The sequence below is a fragment of the Mya arenaria genome, chromosome 5, assembly GCF_026914265.1.
Source record: "Mya arenaria isolate MELC-2E11 chromosome 5, ASM2691426v1".
In the NCBI taxonomy this organism is placed as follows: Eukaryota; Metazoa; Mollusca; class Bivalvia; order Myida; family Myidae; genus Mya; species Mya arenaria.
In genome coordinates this window covers 77,931,320-77,941,084 of record NC_069126.1, presented here as the reverse complement: position 1 = coordinate 77,941,084, position 9,765 = coordinate 77,931,320, and the positions used below count along the sequence as shown (strand labels likewise).

Genomic DNA, 9,765 nt, shown 5'->3' with positions numbered 1-9,765 from the left:
GCTTTGCAAACAGCTTGGAACCAGACCAGACACCGAGTAACTCGGCGCCTGGTCAGGTTCCAAGCTGTTTGCCACTCAGTCAATATATCCCCAAAGTTTTAAGTAAATTGAAAGAAATTTAGAATAAACCAGATGACATTTTAGAGCAGACGACAATTTACCCAGCATGCAAAGGGTTAATGTAACACCTCCTTGCTGCTACACCAATAGAAACTTCATGTGATGTTAATAGTAAAAGAACTAGCACTGACGTTCCCATTTTTGTCTGAGTCATTTAAATAATAGATAACAAATTACAAGATAAACAAATTTATTTTCACTTCTTTAATGAATTATATAAAAACATTGTACAAAGATATCATGACACTTTTAAACAATAAGTATGGTTGTCAATTAAACAGTATGCTAGCTTTAAAGATTTAGGCAAACCATTGGAATTTTACAGCGGTCTTAAAAGGTGTATTTAAAGCTGCAATCTCACCGATTGATCGTTTTGACTACTGGTACTCTTTTATTGTTTGTCTATAAATGGAGTATTTTTTGCAGAAATGTCTAGACCCAATTTGAAGTGATATAAGACTGCTGAAAAAAGATCATATTGCAGTTCATCATATTTATGTTAAAAAAATGATGTTTTATGACTAAAAGCATTACGAACAATGACTAAAAGCATTACGAACAATTTAATGTAAATGAACTTTTCGGCAGTTTTACCAAACATTTTTGATTGGTTCTATCGTGAATTATCTAATATGACTGAATTAAAGGAATGATAACCAAATCAGCCGATTTTGAGACAAGTTTGTGTCTAAACTGACAATCTGTAAGAGTGCAGCTTTAAGTGTTGTTCTAAAGCTTCATATACACATTGTTATATTGTCAATAACTGTTTAAAAGGTCTCATGTACTAAATAAGATAATAATTTTCATAATATCTAAAATTGATTAAAATAAATAAAGTACCATTATACCTATTTCTTAATAGTGCCGTTTCTCATCTGACAATACCATTCAAAGCCATCATTTCAACTAAGAATTTATTTTTAACTTTCAACTTTTCTATAGCATATGCAACAAAATATACCAAAAATACAAGCCATGAACAATATGATTGTTCAACTTGCATTATCTTTGACCTTTTGATATGACCATTTTCCAGTTTTGTCTATTTGTAAGTTGTGCCCTGAAGAATAAAGTATGACTGTATGAATCAAAAACAAGCAATAAAAACACTAAAAATATGCCCCAATCCCTGTAATTTCTAATACAGTAGTAAAATCAAGCAATTAAACATTTAGAGCTGCACTCTCACAGATATACCGTTTCCACAACTTTTTTTGTCTTGGAATGAGCAAGTTTTGGCGTAATTATCTGCAAACCAATGATAAAAGATTCCTGACAAAAGATCAGATCGCAGATTTCATATTTCCGTTCGAAAATTAATATTTACTAACGGTTTAAGAAAAGTGCATAAAAAACATCAATGTTTTAACTTAAATAGAAAAATCTGGGATTTAATTTTTCGCAAAAATTGGATGGTTCCAATCCAAGACATAAAATGAAAAAGGTTGTCAAAACATCCAAAGTGTGAGAGTGCAGCTTTAACGTTTGAAAGTGTTTGCCTCGTGCCCCTAAACAGGGTTTAATTATATCATATGCCCAGTGGGCTTGTCCCTGTATATTTGATTGTATGATTGCAGTAATGGATACTGGTCTAATTATCTTCTGACAATTTTTCACCAATTTTAAAGAATGAGAAAACACATATTAAGCTCATATAACACTGTACAATTTAATCTCATTCATTAGGTTGAGAAAAATTCCCTAAAAATATTAATTGTGGAGACATATCTTATTTAAATACATACAGGAAATGGCGACATCATTTACCCTTTAGTATGAAAAAGGCAGTTTCCTGATATTTGAATAGCGGTTTTTTATTTAAGCATCTCAATTCATAGTATGTTTACGATTGTTTTCAAAATAGATTCACACTCTTGATAAACTTCTTTTCCTAGTTTCAACTTTTGAGACTTTTTGATGAGCCTGCACCTTACCCCTCTTATGCAGTGGCTTCAAGCAATAAAGCTACCAGCTCAAGTTGCACAGCTGGTGAACAAGACTGCTGGTAGTCGGCAAACTGCACACTTGATGCCATGATAAATCATGTCCATCGACTTCCAGAATGAAGAAATGACAGCAGCACAGAATTGATTTCAATTGGACCTCTCTGTACTTTCATCACCTTGTTGTAGTCAAAGACTATGTCTTAGTGTGCAGTGCGGGATCTTGAGAAGCGTATCTACTCATATGGCTAGACACCTGTGATCTATGTCTTCTTGTGTGTGCCCAACCATCACCTGAAGAGAATTTAGAGGAAGTTAGTGCTTGATTACAAGTCAATGTGACAAAACAAGGTCTTTCATTTATGCCACCAAGAACTAGTATTCCAAGTTTCATAACTCGTATGTTAACTCAAAGCAATTGAGCAGAAACTGTTTGGTAATTAATTTTAAGTCACTGCTTCCACTTATACTGCAAGTAATATTGAACGTGAACCGCCTGACCCAAATGCAATTCTAAATAATTTTTATGTGCAGAAACCTTAATCCTATTGACACAAAAGTAATCCAATTGTATGTCTTCACAAAACATTCTACAACAATATTTGTCAATTTAACTCAAAGATTGATTATTGTTTTTTAGTCAGACAAACACAGAGATGGCCCTATATCGCTCACTTGAATTGAGAAAGGATTCTAACTTAGTTATTGTTTGGACACTTACTGAACACTTTTGGTCTGACTTTATAATGCAGCTGGTGAAAATATTAAAAGTCCCTTTATAATGGGCTTACAAAAACATAAAAAAAATGTATTTGTTTAAAAATTACAAAGGGCCATAACTCTTACAATATTTAAGTTTGTATTGAGCAGAATAAAAGGCTTTGACTAAAATACAACCTTAAAGCTATATTTACAAGTAAAACAAAAAAATCTACAAATATGTTTTTAGTATCTGGTTTTTGAGAGTGAATGATCAGAAGAAAACATCACACATTCACAATCTTATTAAATAATAATTTAGTTTTTTTAAAATTATATTATATTTCAAAAACACTGCAAAAGACAAGACACTTACGTTTCAATTTCTTGATTTAATACAGTGATGATTATCAATTCTTATGAAGGGAGATGGGTCTTTTTTACACTCTAACCAGTGCAACTTGCATGTTCTTAGTTGCTCAGTTATTACCTTTCTTAAAATTCTCCTCTTGATCTGAGCCACGCCAAAATGATGGGAGATGCTTTTGTTTTTCCATCAGAATGTATAGCACCTCTGTGTTTCTGTTTGTCTCCTGAAATAGTAAAAGTTTATTAATAATAATAACAATAATAATAATCAGTGACTTTTATTGAAATTATTTTCACCGATTGTGCCTTGCACATTGGGGAACAAAGTTGACTTCTGAGGAGAAGATTTTTCCATTTAGACATATAGCAAAAAAATAGCTCCGCACCCTGGAGCATTGTTTTTTATGAATCAATATCCAGTGAAGAAAATTCATACAGGGTATTGAAACATATTTTGCTTCAAATGAAGACTTTTACCAAAGTTTGATTGAGAGTTTAGTTTCACATCGACAAGTCTTTACAGGTCTATTAAAGCTGCACTCTCACAGATTGAACATTTTGAAAAAGGTTATATTTTTTATCTTGGAATGAACCAATGTATGCGAAAATGATGACAAAACAATGTCTTTGAATTCCCGTCAAACATGTCCGAACCAAATTCAAACTATGGATAATCACTGTCATTCACAATGAAATTCAGCACTTCTTGCCCAGTATATATACCCTTACTTTAAGCAGAAGGCAAATTAAAACAAACACACTTGTCCGATATTTAATCAAACTTTAAATGGTAGTAGGATTGTCATTTGTTCACGTAATTTTCAAGAATCAGGAAGTGGGGAACATTATAAAGCCATTTAACGATACAAACAAGACGATTTTCTATTGAATGTACAATAGTAGTACCGGGGTAATATGCAAATAGTTATTATCTCAAGAAAAGGACATCAAGACCTGTTCATTTACCAGTAGCATCTGACAGTCAATAATGGTTCTGAGTTTAAAGAGCATAATTTCCATTTTATTGTTTGTTTAATCATTATATATTTAACACCAGTTGTGAAGAAGGAGTTATCATTATATAAGATTATATTATCTGGCAGTGGTTGAAAATGTAAAGTGAGACCAGTTTTTTACCTGTTATTGAACAAACTGTTATGTTGGCAGGACTGTCCTCCTCAGCAATGCAAAGAACAGCAATGACTGGCTGGCACTCTGTAAAATGGCGATTAAAACATTTTGTCCAATTAAAACTGTCCCTTTCTAAACAATCCATCAGCAATATATATAAATGAGCTGCGCCATGTGGAAATGTATCTTGGGAAGTTTCCATTCCATGTAATGATGTCATAAAGATGAGCAGAAGACATTACTTACAATGCAGTAAAAGTTCTTACTTTAACAGTAAAGATATCTTTTTTTGAGAAAATTTATCAAAGTGAGCTCTTTTATGTCATGTTTCTAAGTCTTGTACACATCTATGTTACATATATAAATAATAAACAGGAATAAAATGAGGAGTTGTGTACACACTTATTCCTCTTTATGTACTGTGTAACTCAAGAAAAACAATCCATAATACTAGTAAATCTCTAGAATTCCCTTACTTTTCTCGCTGTACAAAAATGAATGAGGAGTTGCAAACAAGCAGGGCCATAAAACTTTTGCAATTTAAACTGTACCGCAACAGCAATTTAAAGACAGTGATACTCATTGATGGAATAGGCACTTAGACAGCTACATTTTCTGAGAAATGGAGATCAGACTAAATTCTCCAGAGATAATTTATAGATTTATTTGAAATAAAGAACATGTTGCAGTGTTTGTGTTAAACTTGTTACTTATCCCTGATTTAACACAATCATTACCTTCAAAATGGTGATAAAATAAAAACAATTATACCTTATTAAACACTGTTTACTACCACATCTGTACCACCCCCCCCCCCCTCTTACATACTTAAGCAGCTGTTACCAAAGTAAAGAATGAAAGGTCAAGGCGTATTTTAAACCATGAACCATGAGAATCCTGTTTACTAATTTGATTTTAAATCACCCAAAAGGCTTTCTACACATAATGGTTCCTTAATTTAAATCTAGTCTCCAAAGGTGTCACAGTTGTGATTTCATTGAAAGACTTGAGATACGTTATTTAAAAAAATGACGAAAGGAAAGCTTAAACGCAGAAGTCTGGCCGGGTATATGAGCCAGGAAATAAATACGCAAAAGCTCACCATGCTGCTAAGGAGTCTTATATAATTCCCGGCCCCAGTTCAGCTGGAGTTGTTGATTCCACACGGCTGGAAAACCGGCCCAGTGCACCCAAGCTTCACCATCGGCAGTATCTGCAAGAGGAGGGTGTAAATCTGGGAAAACGCATTTATAATCAATTTGCGAAAGTTCTTATCCGTCATAAGTAGTGAACATGTATGTGGCTTATAGAACATCTGAAATTAAGTTTAATGAAGGAGACAAAGTTCGGTCTGGGATCTAAACCTGGATTTTGATGCTGAAATTGTAAGGGCCGAATTCAGAACATCCACTCTCACTCACACTCCAACCACATTCCCGTAAGGGACACTCAAATGATCACTTGAGTGGAATATGGAGAGTGACACTCAAGTGATCTGTTCGTATTCACACGCCTTGCTAACACTCCACTTCATCAAGTGAGCAATACAGTATATAATTATAATGTATGTTTACATGATCATATCGGATTATCTGTTTGACTATGGTGATGTTTACATTATACATTGTAAACATATGTTTATTTGAGATTTGAGTACCTTATTGTTAGTTATGGCAACAAACAAATGATAATAAGTGTTATTCTGAAACTGAAATTTACATTTTAAAACAATTGGTTAATAAAAATAAACGTTTTCGGTTGTAAATAACTGTTGCAAAATACGTTTAAATGCATGTTTTCTGTTGTCGTTGTTGTTGCTGTTTTAAATATGTAGCCGTTTTCCATTGTATCACGTAATTTAAATATGTATTCATATATAATCTTGCATTGTTTGCATAATCTACAATTATTTTAGTATTGTTTTAGAAGAAAACTCATATAAAAATGCTCTGAAGTAGAAAACAATTTAAGGCCGCTAATGTATGACTAAAAACATTGATTTATCATATTTCCAATTTAAACCATTGAACCTTGAAATAGATAACAAATTCAGGCCGCTAGTCTGCCAACCTCACGCCGCTAGGCCGCTAACTTGATGCCGCTAAGATGCTAACTTCACGTACCTTTAGCTGCCTGTCTTTGCAGCCATTGATGAATTGCAAACATCAACATTGCTGGGGGTTCAAGATCATTGCGAAACAAAACAAATATATGATAGGCGCATCCTTTTGAATTTGTTTTGTTTATAGATGGCCACGTTATTGAATGAACATGTACTTCAATGGATTATCCCACTCTCTTAAATATTGTCTGGGAACGAGCATGTCCCTTATTTGTTCCAAATATTTGATATATTTAATCTTTTCTACTTGCCATGTACTGTTTTCACATACACTCATTCAATTCCTATTCAAAACCAATCCTCGAGGGCGGTTCAAGTGGCCTAGCCGAGCACTCACAAATGTCCCACTCACGCAAAACACTTGAGTCTCACTCACACCTGTGAATACGGATATACCTTTCACTCGAAAATATCTCGACCGTTATGTGATTACAGAGGATTAACTCATTGAGTGTGAGTGAGAGTGATTGTTCTGAATTCGGCCCTATGTTTTATTCAAATGATGTATAAACTTACTTGAGTACAGAGATATCTTGAAGTCTAGATTTATCGCTTACCTGAAGTTCGTAGGGCTACAATTGAGAGCTTTTCTGTAAATTGCAGGAACTGTCCCCATTAGGTGATTGGTGGTACCACTCTGCATTTCTTATCCACACAAAACACAGTGTATCTGAAAATGACAGAGAATGGCCATGCACTTATGAAAGCTATGCTAGAAATAAGCCGTTATGAGTGTATCAGATGACATTTCCACACAGAAATTGTGAGGCATCCAATACAGCAGTACTGACATCAATGACGAAAACATATATATCTGTCATGGAGCTATGCTGGTTCTGTGGCGTCAAAACCACTGCAACTGGGCAATTCACTAGAAACATCTTTTCAGAAAAAAGAAACAACCAATACTGGGTAGCCTTTGTCACCCAGTGAACAGCCAGAGCATCTAGTTACTTTGAGCATCTATTTACTTAGAAGTAGCCACATTAAGATCTCAAATTAACAAAAAAGTGTATCCGTAAGCTTTCAAATACTGAACGAAGTGCAACTTTGAGGGGGGCTGCGAGCAAATATTGTCAAGGGCAGAAATCTCGCAGAAGTTTGAAAAAGATTATGCAAAGCTCTAGCTTGATGATTTTGGCCCAATTTCAAATTGTTACTCAGTAACACGCGGCATAAATTTAATCTAACATCAATATAGTTACACAGGAAAATAAGAAATAGCTTTAAACTCTCTAACATTCATGGCAGAGTGTCTGATGACGGTCCAGTATGCCAACCAGGACGGAGAATATGTGAAGCATGCACATACACACCTTTACAGCCCAACATTTGGTTATGGTTTCACAGTTATTCATTTACACAAACTCACCATCAATCAATCAATCAATCAATCAATCAATCAATCAATCAATGCACACCCACCTGGAAAGGTACAACATCCTTTGGAAGAGATGAATCTTGCAGTCTGGTAGACTGGTTGCTGACTTAACTTTATTGTCCCAAGCAGCAACTGCAATTAGATAAACATGTTGATGTTCGCACTAAAACAAAGTTTAGTATTGAGTAAAATTAAACATGCAGCCTGTTGGCTGGGGTAACATATCTAAATCCCCAAATGGATGATCTGATCCCAACAGATCAGCAAAACACAAATTGTATTGCGTGTCCGGGGGGGGGGGGGGGGGAGGGGGGGTCCCAAGGATATCTTGACGCAACTAACCATAGCCGCCTTGCGTTTTTGTTCACAAAGCCGGCACACACAGTTCATTCTCAGTTTGCATGTTGTGTACTGAAAAGTTCCAGCTTTCCATGACACTCGCAATAAACCTATCCATGAATTAAAACAAATTAACAAATAACTACCAGGTAATTATGGAAATATAAATGTCATTTTTTACTTGATTGATAAATACAACTTATATTGCAGTCAAACTGGATAAAATATCAGAAAAATGTGTCCTGTTCCAAAAAGTGTGTTTTGAAGTTGCAGACAATAGTCCAAAGACCAAGAATTTAGTGTTTAGACAGGAGCAGGCAAATCTTAAAAAAATGTCAAAATTTTAATAAAACTAAAATTGTACAAACCTAAAATAAATCATGTGTACACTTGAAAATACATACAAGGATACAATGTACACATAATCAAACGCTACCTGAGAGAATCATTTTTTTTCAAGAACTACTTGAAGGGGTACTGTGACCCGCAAGCATTTCGTTGTGGGCGGACACCTTTAAACCTCTTTCCCACACATTAATTAAACACATCTTATGTTTTGTCAGTCCCGGTTTTGATGACCAGTATAAATCTAAAAGCAGTTTTTCTGCCAATATTTACCCAAATGATTTGGATGAATGCTTAACAAGAAAGTGCAGTGTACACAATCAAATAAAGTATTTAGTGTTCCAGAAATAACGAGCAATCTGAAATCTGACCCCTTACATTCCTTAAATATTCACAAAGAGTTAAGTTCAAATTTAAGCAACAAATATCACATTCAAGCAGAATAATTTCAAGCAAAAATGAGCAAGAAAATAGAAACCAACTGAATTGTATTTTCAAATGTTCCATCCGTGTTTGTTGTTATCTTTTTATGATTCAAATGGTAAAAAATGGTGCAAATGTGAGAAGCTCTGAAGAAGAAAACTGATATTTTAATAGAAATAGTGATGAAATCACTGACATTATGTTTACTTAGCATCTAAAGCAACAGACCAACCAGACCTACCAGTATGCTAATCTATATTTAACTGCTAAATTTTAAAAACCCTAAACATACAGATAAGATCTGTGGCGCTGTTGTTAACATTGTGTGATTAAAATGCATATATTTTTGTTGGTGATTTGTTTAAATCCAAGATTTGTTTTCAGAAGATCAGCAATAATGTTTTTTCTTTGTCTCAATGAAAAATGTAATGTTCATGTTCATAAGCGCTGTTTTATCTGAGAATTTCCCTTGGTGTGAACCGCTTACTGTGTCCAAGTTATCCAAGCTGGATCTAAGACATTACTACAATATGGGCAATTTGCTCTGCCATTTTTATAGATAATTGTGTATTCCAAAGGTATTCTTTTGGTACATTGAACTCACAACAATATTTGAACTCATGACGTCCAGCACCGCTGTCAGATTATCTAATCCAACCACTATGCCATTGCATGCTCTTTACTGAACGAAAGATAAATGAATACTCACAATTTTGAACAGTATTTCTTTGGTCACAGATAGCAACCTTTTAACCCCACTTAAACCTGTCTTCCCTATTTGGCAAACAGAGAATTTTTAGAAAATTTGTTATCTGATGATCCTGTAAATTTTGTGTGGATAGACTAAATACTATTCGAATTTAGTAAATCAAAACTAACATTTTGGGTTT

At 34.2% G+C, this 9,765-nt stretch overlaps 1 long non-coding RNA gene across 1 annotated transcript; it reads right to left on the bottom strand.

Annotated features, from left to right (window-relative positions):
• Positions 1 to 320: 320 nt before the first annotated feature.
• LOC128236248 (uncharacterized) lies at positions 321 to 7,901 on the bottom strand. Its single transcript, XR_008261300.1, has 6 exons — positions 7,813 to 7,901; positions 6,945 to 7,057; positions 5,368 to 5,478; positions 4,272 to 4,349; positions 3,256 to 3,358; positions 321 to 2,360 (listed from the first exon to the last, which is right to left on the bottom strand). It is a non-coding gene; the product is annotated as an uncharacterized LOC128236248 (long non-coding RNA).
• Positions 7,902 to 9,765: the final 1,864 nt, after the last annotated feature.